This window comes from Triturus cristatus, chromosome 1_1, assembly GCF_964204655.1.
Source record: "Triturus cristatus chromosome 1_1, aTriCri1.1, whole genome shotgun sequence".
Taxonomy (NCBI): Eukaryota; Metazoa; Chordata; class Amphibia; order Caudata; family Salamandridae; genus Triturus; species Triturus cristatus.
Window position 1 is genome coordinate 25,558,726 of NC_140579.1, and position 26,110 is coordinate 25,584,835.

At 47.0% G+C, this 26,110-nt stretch overlaps 1 gene segment (V, D, J or C); it reads left to right on the forward strand.

Moving 5' to 3' along the window:
- The window catches only part of LOC146869202 (Ig mu chain C region membrane-bound form-like), a 772,999-nt gene that overhangs the window by 435,253 nt on the left and 311,636 nt on the right, over positions 1-26,110 (forward strand).

Consider the following 26,110-nt stretch of genomic DNA (forward strand, 5'->3'; position numbering starts at 1 on the left):
TGTATGAATTGTACGGTTGCCCTGCGCGTGGCCCCCACATTTCCCAGGCACTGGATGTGCCCACATATGTCTTATATCTCCTAGCCGTTGCTGGGGTGAATGCCTGGCCAACCAGCTCTGACAGGTCTACCCCACCAGGTCCGAAAGCTGACCCAGGAAAGGGGTCATGTTCTGCTCTGCACCGGGTGCAGCTCCCTGAACTTTTTTATCCTTCCTCTGGACAGGGCGTCTGCAACTTTGTTGTCCACCCCTGGTACGTGCCGTGCTCTCAGGTCTATGCTGCAATTTAACCAGCCGGCGCATTAATTGTAGTGTATCTGGGCACCTGTTTCTCTATTGATCGCCTGCACTATCCCCTTGTTGTCAGACCACAGTGTCAGCTTCATGCTTTGTAACTCCTGCCTCCACACTGTGAGTGCGACTATGATGGGGAATAGCTCCAAAAAGGTAATGTTGTCGGTTATGCCCACCCTGTGCCAGCTGCTAGGCCACTGCCCTGCGCACCACATATTTCCCAGGATTGCCCTGAAAACTTTGCTGCCTGGAGCATATGATGATGTCTATGGGTGAGGCCACACATTAACTGCGTCAAGCGCCTGGCGAATGCCCTGCCTGCTGGGATTATCCTGGCTGCAAAGTTCAGCTTGCCTATGAGCCGCTGGAGGTCCCTCAGTGTCGCCTTCTCGTGCCCGCAGAGGCTCCTTACTTCCACCCTGAAATCCTCCACCTTTTCTGGAGGAAGCCTGGATGGCCCGGCAACTGAGTCTAGCTCTATCCCCAAGAATGTGATTGTCGTTGCCGGGCCAACCGTTCTTTCTACCGAGAGGGGGATCCCTAGGTCCTCCGCCAGGTCCATAAAGGCTGTCAAAGTGTTGCGCACTCCGCTGATCCTGCTGGGCCAGTGAACAGGAAATCATCCAGGTAATGGAGTTTCCCGCCCGTTGGATGCCTGGCATGCAATGGCCATTCGATAAAGGTGCTAAACATTTCAAAGTATGCACATGACACCGAGCACCCCATCGGTATCGCCTTGTCAAAATACAGTTTTTCTTCCCACCGAAAACCTAACAGGTGGAAACTCGAGGGGTGGACTAGTAGTAGGCGGAAGGCAGACTTGATGTCCACTTTTGCCAAGAGAGCCCCTCGGCCTGTTCCTCTAATTAGGTCGATGGCATAGTCTATTGTGGTGTAACTCACAGAGCACACCTCCGTGTTGATCCCGTCGTTCACCGAGGTGCCGTCGGTGAATGATAGGTGGTGGATTAGCCGGTATTGTCCCTGCTCTTTCTTAGGGACCACACCTAATGGGGAGATCACCAATTCCGTGCTCATGTGGGAGGGGAGGGGTCCTTCCACTATACACAAAGCCCTCTCCAAATTTTATTTGCCACGACCCCTGGGTGCTGTAATGCTGATTTTAGGTTACTGGTACAGGCCGGGGGGAGGAGGCCTGAAAATGGGATGGGGAATCCTTTCTCGAAACCGTGAACTAGAATCTCAGCGTACGTCTTATTATGGTATCTGTTGGCCAGCTTGTGCAACTGGTGAGTGTTGATAGGGGACCATGCTAGCCTGTACTGCGCACACCCTGTCGGCCCCCTCGTAGCATCTGATTGCCCCTCATTGCTTCTTTTTCTCTTTTTTGTCTCCCTTGTGTTCCTTCCTGGGTTTGCACCCTGCTGCCAGGTGCCCCCCCACCCCGTAGGAGGAGCAGATATGTTGGAACTTGCATGAAGCCCCGTAGGTGCATTAGTTTGCCTCAAACTTCCAGCAGATTGCTGGCGCCCCATTATTATGTGGTGCTTCCCACGCGCCAGACTGCTTGGGCTTTTAAAAAGGCCTCCCTTTCCCCTTGTAGAAGTACCCTCAAAATGACTGCTCGCTCCTTCCCGCCGAAGACCTGGCCTCATTAGCTACCATCATCTTATGAATAAAACCAGAGACGTCTTCCTTGTTCCACTTCATCTCTGGGTGTGTCTGCATTTTTGACCTGAAGCCCTTATCGTATTCTAACCAGGCGTCGCCTGGGACTTGCCTCTGGGCGTTATGAATGTTGGCTTCGTACAGCTACAGGACGGCTGTACAGCGCGGGAATTTCTCCACTATGATGCAGGCCATGATTCTGAATGCATCCAGCCAGTTGTCAAAGCTCCTTTCCTTGTGCTCTCTTCTCCTTTCCCTCTTATCTTCATCCTGCTTATCGCATGTTGTCAGATCCAGCCCCTCTAATTGTACTTCTGGCAGGGAGAAAATATCAATTAACTCTTTTCTCCAAATTCTCTCCTTGACTGCTAATGGTATGAGGCTTGCCCTGGTGGTCAGCGATGCTGGACCGGGTGATGGCCACGCATAGGGTTCTGCTGTCTGGGGTAAGGCGGGCATGTTACCTGGTGTGGCTGTGCCCCCCCCAGGCTGCTAATGGTGAACCTGTTACCCCCCTGGCCTCTTGCACACCCAGGCCCCTTAATGTGTTCTGCCGTGCCTGCCCCGGGTCTATAAGGTGCCAGGGCAGCCCGTAAACCTCTTCCTCTGCCCCTGTCGCTACTGCTCCCTGCATGCCCCCTGTCTCCCTTCTGCTTGGGCCCCCACCGCTCCGTGCCCTGCATGCCTAAACCTTTCAGTAACAGTGGCACCATGGTTTTAAAACATTCTTGCACTATTGCACTGTTATGCTCACCACTCACTGTTTAGTCCATGTTCCCCCTGCTTGGTCCCGCCGCTGCCATGTTGGCTACAGGTGGCTGGGCCCTCTTCTGGGGAGCCTTCTTGGGAGGTGCTGCTTCCGCTACTTTTGCTGGAGTCCGCCTTTTTCTCTTGGCCGCTAGCTCATTGGTGTGGTTCCGCTGTTGGTTGCTTGTCCCGTCTCTGGCATCGTCCAACAATTGGAGCTGCAGCCAGTCGCTGCCATGGACCTCTGATGCTGCCCAGATCCATCTCAGCAGGTCACCGAGATCCTCCTGCTGCCGTGCATTCCCTCTTTTCGCCATTCTTTGCGTTGCCGCCGAAGTGCCCATAGCGGGGTGCTGCCGCCCGATATATGCACCAAGTGGAGCTGATGTCACTGAAGCGGGGTGCTGCCGCCCACTAACGCACCAACACCACGTTCTGAAAGCTGGGGGTGGAGTGCTGCCACCGTCTTTCCTGGACCAAAGCACTTTATATTGTCCCCTCAAAAATGCGCTGTTGCCTTGAAAAGCTGGGGTGAGATGCTGCCACTGTTTTTATGCACCAAAAACCCCTATTATTTGCCTAAAATTGTCTTGCTATGCCTCATTCGGCTGCTCTGGCAGTTCAGCAACACCCAGGCTTCTTATGGACGTGTGCCCGCTCAACCGCTCCGCCGAGCGTGAGGCACGAGGCGACTCTGATTGTGCGCTTTATGGCTGCCTCGACAGCTGGCCCTGTGTGTGCGCCTGCGATTCCAATTTCCCGGCGCCTGTCCCTTTAAGCGTGCTCACACACGCTCTTTGTCACCAGGGTGCACGCTGGGCAACAAGACCGGGGATGAGGCCGACTGCTGCCCAAAACCCTTTGCCTGCCCGCTCTTCCCGCGCTCCCCTGTCTGGCTGGATCGGGCTCACCAGCTGTGACTCTCAGGCAGTGCGGGGGCCAGCTACTGGTCTTGCCTACCGGAAATGTTCGCAGTCTGGTCCGATGGCGCTGGAGGCCAGGGTAGGCATCCGGTTGTCCTTTCTCTCCGGGCTTGCCGGCGCTTTAGTCACAGGCTGGTCAGGTGACGCTCGAGGCCGGGGTAGGAACCCGGTTGTCCTTTTTCCGCCCTGGACTACGCTGGCGGCCGGGGTAGGCACCCGGTCGCAGTAAGAGTTGTGCCACAGATTTTTGACATTCTGTTTTATGATTAACTGGAGATAATGTCAGTTAATGATTTTCAAAGGTCTATCTTTCACTCTACTAAGATAAATAAATAAATAATAATAAAAAAAACATATAAAAAAAAATATTTCTCAGTTGGGGTTTGAATTCAACCCGTGTGAAATGGTACACATAGCCCTTGTTATTTACCACTATACCATGGGCTCTGCTATTGAAATCTTTCCCCAAAAGGGTTTTTGTCATACAAAAAGGGTGCTGTCCTACTTTTATTTCCATGATCTTTTGCTTTTACATGAGACACATTCACTCTTGATTTCCATGCTTTATATACACATAGCCCTTCCTTTCTTTCAGTCTGCCACTTGCCCCATGCATTTCCTATTCTTACGCAATCATCCCCAAATTCTCATTCCACTAAATAAGGAATTTCTTTCATAGCAAACCTGTCCCCCCCTTCCACATGCCATAGCATGCCATCAATGCCTGACATGCACTATGACTAAGGAGGCAATAATTCTCCCAGTCACTGCTAGGGGGTGATTTACAAAGGCACCGCAGTTTTCATTTGTGGGATTTAGAAAACAAATATAAAAAAATAAAAAAATCGATTTTCCCCAGCTGGGGTTTGAACCCTGGTCAAAAAGCACTCATGAGCCCTGTGAACTGCCACTGTACCATCTGTTTTGCTGGAATTTTACTCAGCCAGAGGCCTTTTTGTCATGGGAAATCTGTGCTGGTCCTTCTTCTATTTTCAAAGTGTTTGGATTTTACATGCCAGAAATCCACTCTTGATTTTCATGCTTTATATACACATAGCCCTTACTTTCTTTGAGTCTGCCACTTGCCCCATGCATTTCTTATTCTTAAACAATCATCCCCAAATCCTCATTCCACTAAATAAGGGATTTCCTTTATAGCAATCCTGCCCCCCTTCCACATGCAACAGCATTCCATCAATGCCTGACATGCACTATGACTAAGGAGGCCATAATTCTCCCAGACACTGCTAGGGGGTGATTTACAAAGGCACAGCTTTCATTTGTGGAATTTAGAAAACAAATATAAAAAAATTTAAAAAATTGATTTTCCCCAGCTGGAGTTTGAACCCTGGTCAAAAAGCACTCACAGGCCCTATGAACTGCCACTGTACCATCTGTTTTGCTTTAACTTTTTTTAGCTAGAGGCCTTTTTGTCATGGGAAAACTGTGCTGGTCCTTCTTCTATTTTCATAGTGTTTGGATTTTACATGCCAGAAATCCACTCTTGATTTCCATGCTTTATATACAAATAGCCCTTCCTTTTTTAGGTTTGGCCTGACCCAGCGCATGCGCTGGTCTGGCGTGACTTATTGAGAGGGCTCCAAAAAGTGCTACCAGGCCAGCCTAGAGCTACAGTGCATGTGCGCGGGCGCGCGCGCACCGCGCTCTACCGCGATGACTTTCAAATTCACGGCTGCACGGCCTCTTTGTATAGCCAATAGGTCTCGCTTTTGGGACCTTATAAGTTTTTAGTCATGCAACTGTTGCATGGCTAAACACTTATACGGTCCCAAAAGCGAGACCTATTGGCTATGCCAATGCTTTTTTTTTAGGTCTCGCCTGACCCAGCGCTTGTGCTGGTCTGGCGAGACATTAAGGGTTTCAAAAAAATGCTACCCTCGGCCACAGTTCTGAGCAGCTTGAGCAGAGGAGATATATGGCGTGATTACTGCTGCGTGCGCACGTGCACTGTAAGCTGTGGCCGGCGGTAGCATTTTTTGCCCGCGATCACTTTCACTTTGGCCCCGTGGTTAACTTCCTTGTTTGTATTATTTTTGTAGTGCAAAATGTGTTCAATGCAGAATGCACGCAAGGATCACATTATGTGCTAAAATATAGCGCCAAACACCAATTTTGCTAACTGCATACAATTTAGCTTCATATTTCCAAAACTTTGATTAATTACACTGAATCAAATTATGCACATTTTATTCACCCTGTAAGTTCTAACAATGATTTTGTTGTTTACAGTTAGAATTGAAAATGTTTCATTTTCGAAATGTAGACTACCATTGAAATGTTATAGGTTGGCGTAAGGTGTAGTCTTCTTCGGGGTGGCTCAATCTCCTGGTCTCACTGCACAACACTTTCCTGGTCAATCTCCCACTCCGTTTCACACTTAGGCCCTTCTCCTCAAATCTTTCTGAAACCTTCCATCTGCATACCTCATGTCCTCTTTCTTCTTCTGCACCATCTTTCACTCTCGTTCATGTACTTGATTTAGTCTCCTGCTTTTCACCATCCTTTCAGTCAACCCATTCACTCACCACTTGCTGCCTTCGGTCTCCGCTCCAGAGCGCTCAGTTTAGTTATTTCCTCAGCACCTGCCCAGGACACCTTGCAGTGTGTTCCCTACAGGAGGAGGCCTGTATGGCATTAAAACAGCTACAGAAACACTCCAAGTGCTCTTACAATATGAGAGTGCAAGATGTAGTAAAAATGTGAAGTGTAAACACAGACTGCATCTCTGATCTAGATTACCTTGAGAGTTATCAAAGTCAATAGGCTGAAATCGATCAGATTGTGTCCGTAAAATTAAGGTTGATATAGGGTTTGATATGGACCTGCTTCAAAGTCTGTTTTACCCGAGTCACTCAAAGCCCTTCTGCCTGTACTTCATTCACATACTGGGTGCACTCACCCTCAAAGATGTTACATCATCTCAGTAACGAACAACTGACTCCCCCTGACAGTCCCTGGTGGGCTGTGACCAAACAAAGTATTTAGGGATGTGCCACTGGCCCAGTGGCGGCTGGTGCATAGAGGGCGCAAGAGCGGCGCCCCACAAGTACTACCGACAGAAAGAGAAGCTGGTCTTTGAAGCTTCGATCGCCCGAAAAGTCAACCCACATTACTGACTGAATTGCCGCTTTGATTCTTTTCATATCTTTGTCCTCTGCTGCTAACATGCTAATCGCGCATGTCAGCAGTAAAGGGGAGGGCAATTTGCAGGGCTCTATCTAACAATTGGGCATGCGTGAGGGGCGCATTTCAGTTCAGCCTTCTCACACATTCACAACTCCATAGACATGCAGCGCATGCTCAAAGCAGTGCAGCATGTTTAAACATAGGAGCGTGCTCGGGCGCTGACGCGTTTTTAGCAACATCGCCCCAGGCCCAATAAGAAGTCAAGATAAAGCTGATTGAACGATTGAGACCCAGCTATATTCTGAGACCTGATAGGGAAGCATCAGTCGGCAGGCTGAGGCTCCTGACTAGAAAAGAAACTTGTTTATTTGTGTGCTGCACTTTCTACGTTCAACGCATATACAAGGAAAGTGAACATTTTATTTATTTTTTCATGAAGGAATGGCTGGCTACAAAGTGGGTGATTCATAGGATTCGGGGGTGTAGTCATGGGTCAGTGCACAGTACACGTCGCACACCGGCGCCCTCTCCAAAGTCAGAATCTGTGCTCAGCCTCTGGCCATTACGGCCATGAACCCTGTTGCCCAACTTCTACGTCGCACGCAGGACGGTGTTCGCCAATCATGGTGGTTGCACAATAAAATGATGAGCTATGATGGACGCCGAGTCTCGGACCTGGTTCACCTGAACAGAACCAGGTTCGAGTATTGGCGTCGTCGGCTCAACATCCTTTTAGTCTGGGCAAATTACTTAATCAGAAAATCACTTAATTGAATGATCATGTTTTAATCTCCCTGTGCCTAACAAAAAAGTAAGTTTGTTCCCTCATAGACTTTCCGAAGTTCACATTGCCTGCACACCACACTGCTTGACTTTGCAAGACTTTTTGTGTGAGGAGGACACTGACTGACTGTGTCCTCCATGTGTACTGACTGGCGTGCGCATGTAAAGCCAGCCACACGAATATGTTCAGGTCGCGTTCCCGCTATATAAAAATTAGCACTCTTTGAAGTGCAGAGTGACTGCACTTCAAAGAGTGTTAGTGTTCATATAGCGGGAACGGAAACTGATGCAGACACTCAGAAATGTTTCTGAAGCTGGGCCCTGCTGGCACGCACCCAAGAGGTGAGTGCCAGCACCGCCTAGCTTCAGAAACATTTCTATCTACAAGGAAAGTAATGTTTCTGAAGCTTGGCCCTGCTCTGCTGGCAGACTGCGCACTGCTGAAAATCATACACTCTGCGTGCCAGCAGGGCCTAGCTTCAGAAACATAACTTCTTGTAGACAGAAATCGAATTCTATCTACAAGAAAAGTTATGTTTCTGAAGCTCGGCCCTGCTCTGCTGGCACGCACCTCTGAAAAGCATACATCCTCCATGCCAGCTGTTACAAGTTTTCAGGCATGGGGGAGATTACATAATGTGCCCACAATAAAAAGCTGCTGAACTGGGGTTGGATTCATACTTGGTTCCCCAGTTACATATTCAGCAGCTTTAGCTAGGTCACATCTTCTCCCATGTGCAAACAGAAGTGCAAAGTTTTCAAGATGAGTCAGATTGCAGAGTGCTTTGCAATGTAAAAGGAGATTAGAAAAGGAATTTGACGTACATTGTTTCCAGTTGGTGTAGGCCTGCTCTATTGTGGAATTAGAGTATAAAGAAAAGGTGTACGGTGGACTAGCCATGAAGATCAGAGTGACGGGGCAGAGAGGGTTCTACAAGCACTCAGATTAACCGGATGTGTAGTAGGTACATAAACTCTCTTCAATCTGTTTTGGAGCCGAAGGCCCAGATACAGGATTGGCACTTTCACAGTTGCTTTATTAATCTTCTTGCTTTCTCAAATTTGCTTAATAATGCACCATTTGCCTACTCTTTTTTAAAAAAAATCACAGGGGAGGACCCCCAAATGCCCTTAAATCATTCTGGCTTGCGCGCTACGCACGCTCACCACAGTGCACTCCACCCCAATTATACGCCCACCAATTTAAAATCTCACCAGCCACCACTGCCACTGCCATCCCTTGCGCCCCCTTGAACACAAGGCCAGCAGCCTGCTTTGTGTACACCAGCATAGGTGTGTCCCCCTCCCCACAACTGGCTCACCTTCATGCTCTGCGCCGCTGGAGTGTTCACGCCTCCGGCGGGTCTTGCAGGGTTGCTGTCCTCCTGCCCCGCCTTCCGAGCCTCGTCATTCCGCCCTTCCTTTCTGGCGTCTTCACGTCACTCGTTCCGTCTCCTGGATCTTCAGATATCACCTGCAAACAATCTGTCTGAAGAGAACTAAAAACAAGCAATGGCATAGCCAATAGGTCTCGCTTTTGGGACCGTATAAGTATTTAGTTATGCAGCACAATATCCTTGGTGCCACAACAACTGTTGCATGGCAAAACACTTATACGGTCCCAAAGGCGAGACCTATTGGCTATGCCAATGCTTGTTTCAGTCTGCCACTTGTCTGGTGCATTTCTTATTCTTACACAATCATCCCCAAATTCTCATTCCACTAAATAAGGGATTTCTTTTATAGCAAACCTGTCCCCCCCCCCCTTCCACATGCCACAGCATGGCTTCAATGCCTGACATGCACTATGACTAAGGAGGCAATAATTATCCCAGACACTGCTAGGGGGTGATTTACAAAGGAACAGCTTTCATTTGTGGAATTTAAAAACAGAAAATATAAAAAGATTTTAAAAAACGATTTCCCCCAGCTGGGGTTTGAACCCTGGTCAAAAAGCAGTCATTGCCCCTGTGAACTGCCACTGTACCATCTTTTTTGTTCGATTGTGTTTTTGCCGGAGGCCTTTTTGTCATGGGAGAATTATGCTGGTCCTTCTTCTATTTTCATGGTGTTTGTGTTTTACATGCCAGAAATCCACTCTTGATTTCCATGCTTTATATACAAATAGCCCTTCCTTTCTTTCACTCTGGCACTTGCCCCATGCATTTTGTTTTCTTACACAAAACAAATCTCAGATCTCCCTCGGATGGTCAAAAAGCTGTATTATAAATTACATTTTACATAAATGTAGCAGTTTACAGTGCATACATTCTAGCCAAATGTACTTGAACAGACTACTGTATCTTGTAAGTTAATAGTGATGGAACGCTTTTGGGTCCTGAAGGTCTCCCTAGAAATGTGAAGTATGTGTTAGAGCGTAATGCATTGATCGCTGTTGCAGTTGCACGTGTACTAATAAATCTCCCTGCGTGGCATATTCATTGGCTAGTAACTGGGTTGGGAAGACACTACAAAGACCATATTTCATGATTTCTACTTTTGCTACTATTCTGATTTTGTCCTACATGGTACAAATGCTCAATTTTTTTAAGGCTTCAAAGAGAACTAACTAATATTCATTTTTTTACCACTAGCCCCAGATGTCTACTTCTACCAAACTTTAGCATTATAAACCATTCCACCAACAAAGCAATCTCATTCACACTAATCGAGTACGATGAGATATTTCTGACATGCTTTCTTGTATCTAATCATGTAACAAACCTCTCACACTGTGCCAGTTGGTGATTTCCAAGGGCATCACTTTCACATGGGTAATACAAGACTTTGAGAAATAAGCAAAGGCTCCAAATTAATGGGTTAACCTTGGCCACAATATATCCCATATTAGTATCTTTTTGTTTTTAAACATATTTTATTGTGTCAAATGTCAAGTACAGTGCAGAGCCCCTTAACCCAGGAAACATCTGTCATTATAGACATTGCAAATTATTGTCATTGAAAAGTAGTTTATACATTTTCATTATCATAGTTATGTAAAGCAATATAACATAAATGCATTGAACCACTACTGCATTTCATTTGCCACCACATAATCCACCCCAACAAATAGATTCCATCACCATATAGCTGGTCCCTTACCTAAGAGGTTCTTTCTCTCTGTCCATTGTACGTGCTGAGGTGGTCCGGATGCGGTGTGTTCTCCCTCTGGTGTTGCTGTTTTTGGTCTTTTCGGGAGAGGACGGAAGAAAGTTTTGCATTCAGATCCTGCCTCGGTACACGCAGGATTGTGGCGCTGCACCGTGCTCCAATCTTGCGAAAGGCGTAGTCCTCCAGTGAAGAGGCAATGGTGGCCAGTGAGCGCTGAACATTCTCTGAAGCATTTGAGTAGGGGAAAGAGGGTGATTTGTGAATACCCGAGCTTGCGGGACATGAAGATGAGACGGTGAGGTGGTCCCCCACCACAACCCCTGACAAAACAGCGGAGATCGCTCAGGTGATGTGGGTTGCGCTGTACGGCCGCGCCCTGTGATCGGTGCGGCATCCCTGGCAGCAGCGTTAATATGCTGCGAGCACCGAGGATATCGAGAGTGTTGGAAGGAGAGGGACGCCACCCCCGGGATGTGTGCCCACTTTAAACCTTACTTTATTGCGGCAGCACCCTGTGTGGATTGTGCACACCGGAGGAACCACCGTGAGTTCCCTGATGCCAGCCATGTAGAGCCCCCACTGCTGCTGCACCGAGGGGAGTGGAGAGGATCCTGGTGCCTGTCTGCTTGTGTCAGGCCCCAGAAGTGGAGCTTTTGGACTAAAAACAGGGCAACCGCCCCCTCCCTGGCAGACCGGAGTGCCCCAGTATAAGGAGCTGTGTTTGAAGGCCTGAGGAGTGCTGCGACCAACTCCGTGGAGATGTGGGGGAGGTGTAGAGGGGCCCTCTACTCCTGTCCTGGCATCCCGAAAGAGAAGGCAGGTGCGCTGTGCTCTGTCGGCTTTGTGCACCGGAGGCATTTGACGCCACGTGACTCCTAGCTGGTGGGACCCTCTGTTGGGGGCAACAGACTGGGAGACAGCGGTGGTGGTGAGCAGCAAGGACTCCATTTCCCAGCATCCTTTGCTGGCTGTGGTGCCGTAGCGCTGCTGCCAGCGTTGCCTGTGCGCCAGGAGGCGCTTTGAAAAGCTCCCAGGGCCTTCCGCAGCGCCAAGGGTGGGCCTGTCTGCACCCGAAGGAGGCCGGGCAGGGCCACCCCTCTGACAAGCACCATCCCTTATCCATCCATTGTGGTGAGTCATCCATTTTCTTCTTATTACTACGTGCAAAGGCGCAATACGCTAAGGGGAAACGCACCACTATACCAAGTTCTTGTACCTCTACTGCTATAGACAGTATGCTGGAAAGAGCTGTGAATATTGTTGCCACTGAGATAGAGCTAACTGAGAGGCGCCTGTCACTGGGACTGACAACTCCTCGGATTGCTCCCTTTTTTGTGGACAGTGATGGTATCAGCCTGCCCCTGACACTAAGCTTGCCATCTACTCTTATCAGGGACACTCAAACTTTGGAATTTGCTCACAATGAGGAAAGGAACGGGGTCAACAAGGCCAACGGGGCTGTCGCTGTCGCTGACGGTGATCTTCTTGGAGCAATAAGCAATAATGACATCGTACCTGATATGAATGTCTCTCCAAATTCAGTAGTCACCGGGGCAAAAAGAAAAAGGAAGTTAACCAAACCTGTGAGAACCAAAAGAAACAACCACCTCGTTCAAATAAACAATGTACGGCCCTGAGTTCATGGATCCAAGGCACAGTGGTACCTGCGGCTCTGAGCTCAACTAACGCCACTGCCACTGTTGACTTAACAGTATCTGTAGCATCAAATCAATCTACCTATACCCAGACTGAGCCCTTGATAGGCCCCTCATCTTGCTTCAAACTTGGCGATACTGCAATTGACATCATAGCAGACTCTGTGTATGACCGCATTAAAACACTTGTTGATAAGAGTTTTGCAGCTCTTTGGAAACACCTAGATCGTTTAGAGTCATTAGTGAATAAACCATGCTTGAATAACAACATCCATAAGCAGGCCTCACAACAGGGGGATACTCTCAATTCACAGGTTTCTAATGCACCCAGCGTAACCAGCTCTAATAACCAACAGCAAATGTCGACATTCACACAACCCCCCTATACTAGTACCCCTAATGCTTTTGTCAACTGTTATAAAATAAGGGAATGTTTGACACATGAACCCACCGGCGCACAGAACGAACCAGTAACGTCTAGTGCTATTAATAATGTACACCAAGCAGTTTACTCAGTCATCCATGTTGCCAACACGAACTGTGCAAACAACCCTACTCTAGTTTGCAACACCCAGAGAGCATAATTCCCCTCTGTGAATAATGCCAGTGAGTCTGTGGTGGCCAATAAAGAAAACCTTAGCCTACCTCCGGCTGCTTGTCCCTATGTCTTAGTCTTAGCAGGCGTCCCACTCTTAAGGAAAAATCAGACCCATGGGAAGAACTGCGTAATAAAAGTGCTGATTGGCTAATTAAACATAACGTTTTTAAGGTGACAAATGTAAGTGATATCATAATGGTGCGCAGGGTAGGGTGGGTTGGCTCTTCAGTAAAGAACATAGAGGGAGATTACGTTGTTATTAACTTCCGTCGTCCAGCTTTAGCTAGATCAATACTAATGACACAAGAACTCAACAACATCATTCCCACTCTTGTTTGGTCATTACCCCTGGGTTTCTTTTATAAACCTACCCCTGGGCCAAACATACCTACTTTTGTCTTCCCTACAGATTTTAACAGATTCTCTGCTCTGCCTGGTTTGGATAGCTTGCATTGATTACCGCCCACTCGAACACCATCTGAACACATCCTCCGGAGACCTATGCCCGATTGTCTAGGACTTGCTACTTTAGAACTATATGATCCAAAGCCCACCTTTATAGAACATGACATAATAGAACCACATGACCCAAATCTGAGTGTTCTAAGCTGGAACTTCGCCGGCTTAGCTTTCAAAATAAGTTCTGAAGACTGGGCAAATTTAGTCAGAAAATACTACATTCTCATGTTTCAGGAAACTTGGGCAACAATGGACTTATACTTGGAGGGGTTTGAATGCTTTAACATTATTGTACCCACTCCCAAACAAGGCCACCCATCTGGCGGTCTCACTATATGGGTCGATATCTCTTCAGGTGGTCGTGTCAAAATCCTTGCCACAAAAGATGACAATTTTCAAGCTGTATTTACACACAAGGGATCTCAATTTGTGTTAGTAATTTTGATAATAATGATTTTACAAATGTACCAAATAGGAATTATATATATATATATATTTTTTTTTCTGCCTAACAAAATCAAATTGAGTCTGGTAAGCTTGCAGGAATTTGCCTGGGTGGTGATTTTAATGCTAAGATGGTGAGGGCAAATGTTGTAGTCACAGCACCAATTTCAGACACACACACATGTAAAAGAGGGAACGAACTGCTGGATCATCTGTTAAATCACAATCTACTGAATGTGATGGATATTGCCAATATAAATCATAACGACAGTCCCATTCTGACTTATAGGGTTTGTGGTTGCGCCTCGACAATAGATTACATCTTTATCTCTGCCTCGTTAGAAGATGTCGTAGTACAAGCCGAGGTTTTACCGACCGTGTTTGGCGACCACAACCCTATTTTAACAACAATTAGGTTTGCCCCCAGATCTGTTTTCACTAAAGAGCCTGGTGCAAGAAATTTAACACACTCGATGGAAAACTTGAGGATAGTCTGGAAGGGCATTGATAATGTCAAACTGTTTTCCAAAATGATAACCGCATACTTACCCTCTATTGATATTTGTCTGTTGTCTAATGATCCAAACTCAGAGGTGGCCAACGCTTTTTGCCACCTATGTGCTGGTATCAAACGATCAATTTCAAAGCCTGTATCTAACACTAATTCGAATCCCTGATGGTTTTATAACGCCTGTTCACGAGGAAATAGAGAGCTTCATTTAGCACTAGTAGTGGTACCCAGGGATGCAACCCTTGTTGGATCCCTGAGACAGCATTATAAACAAGTGATAAGGCAGCGGAAAGAGGAGGCCTTAAAAGAACACCGGGACAAGCTTGCGTACGCTGCTAGTCTCAACAATGGAAACAACTTTTGGGCAGCTGTTGTAATATAACAAGTGAGGCCTGGAAAGCTAATTTCTCTAAAATGTATGCAGCCCCACCCCCTTCCCCCAGAGTGAGAAGCCCTTGGATTTTTCGAATGTAGCACGCATCCAGAGATCAATACCAGAAGTCGAGGATGCTATCAACCAAAGCTTGGGTAATAAGGCACCTGGCCCGATGGCCTTCCCAGTGACCTCATTAAATACAAATCTGGGCGCCTCTTTTACTTAATGTTTTTAACAACTTAGCAAATACTTTTATACCAAGCACATGGTCTACTAGTACTATTGTCCCGATTTTTAAAAAAGGGGACCGATCCAACCCTAGCTGCTATAGACCAATCTCCCTAATTGATAACACCCTTAAGATACTTGGGAGGATCCTGTTTAATAAAATTAGATCTTGGGCTGAAGAGGGACAGATTTTAAATAAATGCCAGCTAGGGTTCAGAAGTAAACTGGGAACAGTTGAACAATGTTTAAATCTTAACCTGATTGTCGGTAAATATACCATAGCCGGGATCTCTCCTCAGCCTTTGACTTTGCAAATAGGTCACGTCTATGGTCAGTACTTTTAAAGTATGGGTTGGATGAGGTTTTAGTGCATTTATTAGCTTTTTAACACAGGGACTTGAAAGCACGGGTGAGGATTGGCAAGGGGGGAGGTCTCAGGGAACATTAATATCGGCAGAGGGGTCAGGCAGGGGTGCGTACTGGCCCCTCTCTTGTTCATTCTGTATATTAATGATTTGCACAATGTTTTATCGGAACTCAATCGCAATATACTCCCCGTTTTACTATATGCAGACGATGCGGCCCTAATGGGCCGCACCCCAAATGCACTTCACACTTTTGTTAGAGGCTTTGTTGATTTTATGGCTGGTCTAGATCTTTGCACTAATTTTGAGAAATCGTTAATAATGTGTTGTAGCCCCAAAAAGCACTTTATTCATTCAATTACCTCAGGACCTGAACGCCTTCTATGCACTTGCACTTTCCCGTACTTAGGACAAATGTTTTCACACATTGGTTGGCCCATAGTAGCAATAAATTTCTAAGGGCGATTAACTCAATTTTATGCCTCCCGCAACCAAAAAAGACTGAGGTAGTGCTCTCAATAATGAAAATTTATAAAGCACAGTGCATACCTATGGCTACTTATGGCTCTGAAGTTTTGGGCTATGCAAAAAGTATCACTATCCAGGGAGAAGAAAATCTATTTTGTCGAAAACTTTTGGGGATCCCAATTTCTTCTCCAAATTTTATTTGCCATCAGGAATTACAGCTGCCTTATAATGAGGATTACATCAGGTCCCGTCCGGCCATATTTTGGTTAAACGTTTGGCAAAATTCATCAGCGTCACTAACTAGACAAATTATAACGGATTGCCTCAAATGCAGCAAGGAAGGAGACATACTGTGGCTGGCCGCTGTCACAAATAGTCTGATCAGCGTGAACCTTGATCACATTTTCCCGAACTCAAACAATATGGAGGGCATAACTAAAAAGACTCTACAAGAGGCCCTCTATGATCAATATAGTAATTTAAGATACGATATGGAACTTGTTAAGCAAACAGTCACAAGGTATATGTCCCTGGCATCTACTAACTGCCCACCATCTCATTTGCCATCCAGTTATCTCCTAATGAATTTAAGTCGCTGGGAGAGAAGCTTGCCTCTGGGCAGGCACCGTAAAATATCTATTGTGCTTCCCTATAGGCTTTAATACCAGCCTTGGGCAAATGCCTTGCCCCCGTGGCAATCGGAGCAACCAATCAACGCTACACTTCTTATTTATTTGTGATTTTTATTTGTTATATAGTAATCAATTTTTGATCCCTTTTTTTAAGGCAACTACCATTGCTGACTTCAGAATAGCCTATACGGAATTCCTTAACCTTAAAAGTGTAGACTTAACCTTTAGAATAATCTCTTTTCTGAAGGCGGCAGTTCGCTCACGCGTTTCAATGAGCACTCCTTAAAAACATCAGATTTCACATGATTACATTTAGCTGTTACTTGTTGTGAACCATAATTTCTAATGTTTTGTGGCATCTTGTAGATCTCTTTGCCCTGCATATTATGGTTTATCAAATATAGCTAATACCTGTATGCACTTTAATATAATATATTCATGCTGCTATTTTCTTACTGTATGTTAACATATTACGCTGTGCTGTTATTTGTCTGTTTCTGATTGCCCGCATATTAATTTAATTATTATTTGCACTTATTACTCTATGCTGCTATTGTCAAGATTAACTGAGCCACTTAAAGGAGTGGTCGTCTTATATATTTGCCGCTCGGTTACAATATGAATATTTATAATTCCGATTATGCTATATATACAAGTCCTTGTTATTTATTGTAATTTATTGATTTTTTATCGAAAAAGTTTTTAACGTGACCTGTGTTTTTATGTATATTAAGTATCCGAAAAAAGATTATTTGAATTGAATTGAATTTGAATATAACGTAAACGCATTAAACCACTACTGCATTTCATTTGCCACCACATCGTTTACCCCAACAAATACATCACCATCACCATGTAGCTGGTCCCTTACCTAAGAGGCCCGCATAACAACATTGATACATATGCATCCATTGGGGGCACCGGGTCCAAATTGAGGCCTTGGTTGTCTGCCCATCTTTTCCAGATTTCGGGGTGCTTTTGCGGGCAACCCCTGGCCTTGAATATTGGGAACTCTAGCCCCATGCAAAATTCCAGCCCATTTTTCCATGCCGAGAGAAAAGATGGGGCCGTTGCCTTCCACAGCCTTGCTACATTCCTTATAGTCAATGTCAGCCCCAACAATAACAAGTGTCTCTTCTATACTTTACCTCCTATACCCTCCATGATATGTAAAATTGCCAATCTTGTTGAGGAAGGGAGCTCTCACCCCAACACTTCTGCAAGACAGGCCAGAACCAGTCTCAAAAATGTTGTGAGTACTGTACAATGCCAAATTGTCTGTATTAGGGACCCCTCCTCCCGACCACACCTCAGGCATATAGGATATGACTCTAGGCCCGCCCTCCACAGCCTGAGCCTGGTATAGTAAACCCAGTGAAGGTATTTAAATTGAATAAGATGCAGCGGTATTACTATTGCTGCTCCCCTAGGGAAGGACAGTCTGTCCATCCAATCATCTCCGTCTATTTGTCCAAGATCACCAGCCCATGCTTCTCTAGGTTTATCCAATGTAGTGGAACTATTGCTCACCAGTGACTGATAGATCTTCAAGATTTTATGGTCCTGCAAATGGCCTTCTATCAGACTGAATTTGGGAAGAGCCTCTAACCCCGAGATACTAGTATAAATCGTGTGCCAAAATTGAAGATTTTTATAAAATGTAGTTTTTGGCATCTGGTACTCTTGTTGAAGATCTTGGAATGATTTCAGAACCAAGCCTCGCAATATGTCTCCTAATGTGAAGACTCGTATTTTATCCCACCCTCGATATCCAGATAATGCAGCTAGCTGCGGCAAATGACCGTTGTGCTACAGTGGGGTTTCCCCAGTCAACTTATTCCACCACCCCATCCCGCAGAGGGACTGTTTCCACACCAAGAATACCACCCGAGTGGTCGGCGATAAAGAATTGTGTCGAGGCGCCAAATACAGTATGGTATGTAGTGTGGACTTTCGTATACACCTTCGCTCCACTGCATAAGCGGGCTCCTTCCTGTCCCCATACCACCATTCATTCAGCCCCAAAAGATGCAATGCCATATAGTACGATTGGACATCCGACATGGCCAACCCCTCGCAATACGTCGACTGAAAGCAAGTCCGCAGCGCCACTCGGGAGGCCCCTCCTGTCCACAGAAATTGACCCAACGCCGCGTTGACCTGGCGGAAACCACATAGGGAGTATCTGATATAGATGGATCTGCAATTGGTAGAGTAGGCGCGACAATTACACCATTTTAAAACAAGCATTGGCATAGCCAATAGGTCTAGCCTTTGGGACCTTATAAGTGTTTAGCAATGCCCCACTGGCATGCTCACATACTCTTAACATCTTTGAATAACCGTACAAGTATTTTTTTCTTCTTTTTTTAAAGTCGATATGACAAAGGAGAAGGTGTGGCATAACGGCCAAAGCAGCCAACTTTGGAGCGGAGGTGACCAGGTTCGAGCCTCCTCGTTGGCTCAACATCCTGTGATTCTGGGAAAATCACTTTTCTTCCCATGCCCCCCTGCCAAAACAAGTAGAGCTATTTACATATAAATGTAAAGTAAAAGCGGGCTGTTCATAAGTGAATAAAGGCACGCAGTCGTGCTGTGTCTGGAGGTGGGAAGGGTCTGCTATAGAGGAAATCCAACAAACAACACTGCAAGCAGTCAAATTCAAAGTGAAAATGCCGCTGTGCGCGCCTATGCTCTGTTGGAGGTGGGAGAGGTGTGCTTTGGAGGCAAGCCAAGAAAAAAATTCAACATACAGGCGTCATTAATAAAATAAAGGTGCAAATTAGCGCTGCTCGATGTTGTGTATTAGGTGGGAGGGGTCTGCTTTTGAGGCAAAGAGCAGTTAAAAACAATTATACTGGAGCTCAGACAGAGCTTGGCCTGTGATTGTGGAGGATTGAGCACGATCCAGGCGCTGGGAGCGCATGCAGCCGCCTTGCTTTGAATAAACATCAGGATAGTGGCGTACAGTGGAGAGCACACAAAGCGAACAGGGAGGCATTTGTTGCAGGCACCCATCCAGGACCGCAGTTAATAAATAAAGGTGCACAGCAAGCAGTGCTCAATGCTGTGTGTAAAAAAAACATGCAGTCGCTGATAATAAATAAATGAAGATGCGTGGTGAGCTGCTTGATACTTTGTTTGGTTCTGCTTTTGAGGCAAGGCAAGACAAGCCGCGCCGCGAAAGTGAATTCGCCCGTGCTCTGTTTAATGACCCACGACGAGGAATGCAACTGGTACCCGGCGCGCAGCTGCTCGCTCCTGACAGCTGGATGCCGTGGGAGTGAACATTTAGAGAAAATGTGGGACATGCACCCGCCTTTGGCCAATTGCGTGCTTTCATTTTTCAAAGCCCCCCCGCAAAGGCCAATAGAATGTGTGGAAGTTGAAAAACCACACGGACAAGTTCGGAGAAGGTCTGTAGTCACCCCATTGGTAAATTCTGTTACGGGACGCCAGCCACGCAAGACGGTCCTCATCTATCAGAGTGTCAGCATGGGACTGTCGCGCCAGCGCCAGCTGTCAGAGCACCCGATTCCCTCCCTCGCCCCTACTGCTCCGCACTAGTTCCATTATATGGGCCTCCGATCGCAGAAGCTATTTCCGCCGTGTTCGACGTGAATGAAATGTCTACCCCAGTAAGGTGTGCTTCATAGCCTCCCATAGGATTTCAGCCTCTGTGACTGTTCCCACATTTATATCCAGGTACTGCTTGATTGCCTGCTCTATGTGATGCCGATATTTCTCATCCTGCAGATGCCAGGAGGAGAGACGCCACCAAAAGAGCTGTTTATCAGGACCCAACTGCGCTGTTTGAACCACTGGGGAATGATCGAACAGACCCCTTGGGAGAATCTCCACGGCTCCTATCGGTATAAATATATAGTCAAGACGGGAGTAAGTATCATGTGTTGACGAAAAATAAGTGTATCCCTGCTCCTCTCAACATACAGCCCCCTCCATAGATCCACCCATCCCAGTCCCGTCGCCAGGGAGTTCACTTTGGTACCATAGAGCACATTGGAATTTCCCCATCTATCTATGGCCAAGTCCATTACATCATTCCTGTCCCTCCCTACTATTGCTAATCCTTCCGGTATATCCGCCCACAGGGTCGTTAGACGCTCGACTAACGCCCATTGCAGCGGCGGGGGGCATATATACAGCCCAATACCACTTGTTCCTCATACATGGTACCCCCATATAAATACGTATCTCCCCTGGATGTCTGTCCATGTCTTGATATGCTGGTATGAGACACTACCACGAATTAAAATCGCAACCCCGCGGGACGCCCTGGTGAAGCCAGAGTGGTACACTTAAACATAGCCATAGCGGAGGAGACGCAATGCTGTAGTACCCATTAAATGCGTCTCCTGAAGCATCAGGATGTCTGCTCGGTACCGTTTGGCCTGTTGGAGTATAGCCCCTCTTTTGACTTTATCTAGTGCTCCTCTGACGTTCCAACTCACTATTCGGAGGTCCCCCACCTGGAGTCACGCCCTATCTATAGTGACTACCATCTAAAAGTCTTGTGACTTTGATGTGTGGGACAACTATAAACCAGTGTGCGAATAGTTGCCATGTGTAGCAGTGAGGCAGTGCAAACATATAACATGTGTACCCCAACTTCCTCCAAACCCCCCCTATACCTCAAAACTGCTGAAGTATCTGTTGCGGCATAAGTGGCTTGCGGATCCCAATAGGAGCCCCATGCCCGACTGCCCATTGTCAACGGACATTCCCCTCAACTATTGAGAGTCGAACAAAGGTACGAGCCCCCGCTCATGCTTCGTCGGTCTGAGCAAGTTTCACCAACAGTCTCCTACCCGTGAGAGTCCTGACGTACCTATGAGGCTGAAGACCCCTGCCGGGGCACCGAGGTGGATCTGTTGGGATCTCTGCAGGATTGGCGTCTAGATCTCAACCTCCTAGTTCCTTTGATTTTGTGATTGGGTGGGCTGTGGACGACCTCACTGGATGAGGAATCTGATTCCAACCTTAGCGGCGTGCGGGCCGGATCTTCACTGTTTCATCCGTCCAGTTAAAGACATCTTCTGGCGACTCAAAGAATAGCATACAGGATTGGTGCACCACCCTCATCCTGGCTTGATACAGCAATGCATAGGGAAGTTTCAGCTCACGAAGATGGGCCTTGGCTGCCATATATGACTGTCGCTTCTGCTGGACTAGTCTTGTGTAGTCATGAAATTTGAGGACGCAAGTGTTTTCAAACATCAGGGGTTCTTTGATTCTGGCTTGCTTTAAAATCATGTCCCTGTCGTGGTAATTCAAAATCTTTGCAATGACAGGCCTAGGTCTTGCTTCTGGGGGTGACTTCTGCATCATGTCACTGTGCGCCCTTTCAACAACAAAGTAATAGGACAACAACTATGGAGGAAGCCAGCCCGCGAGCCACTTAGTCAGGAACTGTTCCATGTCCCCCCATTCACATTCTTCGTGGAATCCCACAAAGCGTAGGTTTTTTCTCCTGGCCCTGCCCTCCACGTATTCCACCCACGAGGGCAGACCCCTGGTGATCATCTCTAGTGACGCAACTTTTTTCTGCAAGGTAGTGATGGAATCCTCCACACCCTGGACCCTGGCCTTGGTCTCAGCAATGCGCTCCACCGCATTCCGCTGATCCTGTCTTAGGAGCATGACATCAGAGCCCACCTCTCCAGTCTTCTCTTCCAATGTGTCCCTGGACTGTGTGATGGCCGCCATGAATGCGGCATTGTCTGGAATGCCTCCCTGTGTACCTCCCTGGTGGGTTGTCGAGGCCCATGTTCCGGTGTAGCGGTCCAGCATGCTGTGCTTAGCAGTTCCGCCTGCCGTTTTATCTTTTGTCATGGTGCAATCTTGATGCTTATCCCTCATGATGGCGGTTCTATAACCACCCAGACTGGCCTCCTGTACGAAACACACCTGCACAGCCTGTGGCACATAGTTCTTCCCCCTTGCGGTCTTGGCTGTCGATATCTGTCGCTGCTTTGAATATCGGGACTTGGGTGGAGACCTGCTGCCCACAAGCCGCACCGAGTGCTAACCCGCCTGCTTCCGCAGACAGTCATGTCCCCCCCTACTCGGTGTCACCCTGTCCACTCAAGCGCTGCCTCCAGCCGACCAGGGTAGTATATCTCATCCCCCGCACTGGGTTCCACATTGCGCATGAAGCCTAGACCTGGCTCCTTGCTTGGTAAATGTCAGAAGCATATATGGGGTCCAGCAATCACAAGCTGGCCTTCATGCCGCAGGTTCACTATTTGCCACCGTCAGAAGAACCACAAATGTCCATGCAGGGCTGTTCACTGCTGCACAGGGCTCTATTTAGCTCCCATCAGCTAAGGGCCCTGCGCTCGGCTCCGCTCCCCAGTGCCTCCAATGGCGCTCTTCCCCTGCAGTCAGGGGCAATACATCCCAGGGCTCAAGCCGTAACACTATTGTACATATAAAGGGTCACAGCGTCCCTCCACTGAGTGGATATATATGGCTTGTGGAGCCCAACAGCTCCCGTGCCAGTCCCCATGCTGCAGGCCCCAATGCTACAGCCGCCGGGAAACAGATTCACGTGAGCCGGCCCACGGACCTCCAATTGGGCCCTGCACAGTCCCAATGGCCCCCCACAGGCTGTCCGGACCCCAGCAGGCAATTCACTCGACTCCGGGCACCCGGTGAGTCAGCGGGACACCCCCTCCCCACGGCCCGATCGACCTCTAGAATCAATGTAGAAGGTGGGTGGAGGGGAGATGAGCAAAAACACTTACTGGGTCACCACTGGGGACCTCTCGGTCACATATACGCTGTTGTTGCGACAACACGCACGCCAGGCCAGCAACCAGGAGCCAATTCTGCCCTCGGCCAACCCTTCCACCCTCGGAGAACTCTGGTGCTGCCGCACCTGTCGTTCTCAGCTCCGGCTGCTGCCCAGAAGGCTCCACCTGATTCTTGCCCACTAGGCCTCCGAGGCCGCTCACCACCGCAGCCACTGCAAACTCTCCGGTCATGGCTGTCTCTGGGTCAGAAACACTGCCACATGGTTCCCAACAGCTACGGGAGACTTTGAAAGATAGGTTATCCTATGAAACAGGATAAATCACATATTAGTAACTTAGCTATTGTAGTGTTCTGCTGAAGACAGGACTTAGCTACCATTCCTTAGGGCTTTATTGACACCCACACCCGTCCATCACGTGCATCACCAGTTAGGTGACACTGCTATTAAAAGGTTCTGGGTGCACAAGTCTGTGTCAAGTTCCACAATGTAATCTGTATCACTTTATTCACTAACATATGGTCTGGTGGGTCGACAACACCATAGCCATGACACTAAGGGGCCCATTACGATATGGCTCGGAAGGCGAGCCACATCGTAATGGGCTGTTTGGATTTCTTTCCGACCACCTCATTTTGATGGAGGGGGTCGGAATGGACTCTGCCTATTTATTCCGAATGCGGCCTGTAAACTAAAGTGTGTCTCTTTCCGCCCTTGAGATTACGATCATGGTTTCCAACATGGTTTCCATGCTGGTCTGCCCGAGATGGAAACCATGTTGAAACATGTGTTAGGGTGCCCCAGCTGGGCCCCCTTTGGTGCACAGCCTCCCGTTTGAGGTTGAGAAAACACCTTTATTTGCCTACCACGGGCTGCAGGGACGAACTGCAACTCCCATTTTACTATGGCCGGTTTATGGCCGGGAGGTATGCTCCCATAGTAAAATATAGGAATGCAACAGAACAATGTCTGTTCACACCATAATAGGGGAGTCAGGACCGACGACTGGGCGTCGGTAGGTCCCATGACTGAGTCAGTATCGGGCAGAAGTGATTCTGTCCAACATCGTCATGAGCCCCGAAAGCTTTTTGGAGTTTGGTAGCTGACTGTCAAAAATGATGTCTGCTGTTCACAAAGCTTTTTGTCCCTTCATGGACCCATTGTTACAGCTTTTCCCCTGAAGGTAGAAATATCATTGCTGGGCTTGAGGGTAACTCTAAATCTGGTGTGCTGTAGTACAGCATAGTGGCGTATGAAATTTCCTCCACCACCCTGACTGACAGACTACTGCCTATCAAACTATAAATTGCGCCCTTAAAGTTTAGGGATCTTACTCTAGTTTTGTTCTAACATCATGCAACATTTTATTTATAATTTGTTCTGCACTGAAAGACACATACACCAAATGGGTTCAATATCATCTTTTTAGACTGGATACTAATACTTCATTCCAGGTGTAAGCCCTGAACTCTGAGGAGCCTGCAATGTGCTCTTGCTTAAGTATTGACGCTTCTCTCTTCTTTGTTGTTTTACAGAAGAGTTTAAAGTTGCTATGCACTGGTGTGTGTTTAGGCATTATTTAGAACAGTCTATTTTAAACTTTTACAAACTCTGAGATTGTATGCATCTCTGAGAATCCAGCAGTTGCATAGCAGGGTTTGGGAATGTAGTGTAGAAAAGAACCCCATAGGGTACCTGTAAGAAAATCAATTACTACTTTTGGGTGGTTAGTAGGTCAGCAAAGTAAGAAAGTCACAAACCTTTTTGGTCCAAGCTTATATATTAGTAATTTAAAGCTAAACTAAGCCCCTGCTAGATATAGCACAGAGCAAACACTGTTAAATTACAGAAAATGTGTAAAGCCTTTAACATATTCAAAACACTTAAAAGTTAAAAGAAACCTTATTCTTCAGCCCAGTGAAGCCGCACTCTTGTGGTTTTGGCTCAGATGGTTGGTCTCAGTTCTCCTATGGCTGGAAGTTCAAAGCCATTTTCTGTCCCAACTTTTCAGAGATTGCAGCAGAAGTCAACCAAGTGGCTCATGACCTCACGGACAGCACTTAGAAGTTTTGGCTCAGACTTCAAAATGCAATTTGAGATTTGAAAGCCACTCAAGGGCCAATTTGTGTCACCTTGCGTGACTCATTGGCTACACTGTGAAGGGTTGACCTTACAATGGGTGGACCATGAGCATTCCCATACACCCACCCTTGTATTCTAACGCATTCCTGAAATACTGAAGGTAGTAAACCTGATTGGATGTGACAATCGTGCACCTGCCAGGTAGAGCAGTAACAGGGAGAAAAAGCTTCATTTTGCTTTGTTACTTCCTCTTTGCATTTGTGCTTTATTCTGCAGCACACATATTACAAGGAATACGCCTCTAAGTATTGTTTTTCTGCTGGGAGTTATGCCTTCCAATAGAAAAACAACATCTGCCCATAATATATTCACCTTTGCATCCTGGTGCAAGTCTGCCAGAGTTGGTGCAAGTTCACCAGCGTTGGTAGAGAGCTGAAATGCGCCATATGTTTGCAATGTGACACTGTTCTGTTCTTTGCCTTTCTTGTATCACAGCACAGCAACTTCTCTTGCTGCATTATGTTGTGTGCATTTTTTATGAAAATCTGCCAATACACTTTGAAATGTCCTACTTTTAAATACAATGTATCCTGCTTTATGGGCAGAATGGCCCTCATATGCGTGATGTGTTAATATTTAGAAAGAAAGTTCTGACCACCGGTAAAAAGGGGTTACTTTGATAGGTTGAACTGTAATATTTAAACTGCCACACTGAGGCTATTATGGTAGTGCAGGGAAGTGCCGCTTTCGGTATAGTTACCCCCCTCATTGCTCTAAAGGCTGATGGATATGACAAGTGAACATGAGTCTGCTGCCTATACACCAGTGCCTGTCCTCTCTCCTAAAACTGCTATCTTCAACTTGGTAATCCCAAATTGGCAAA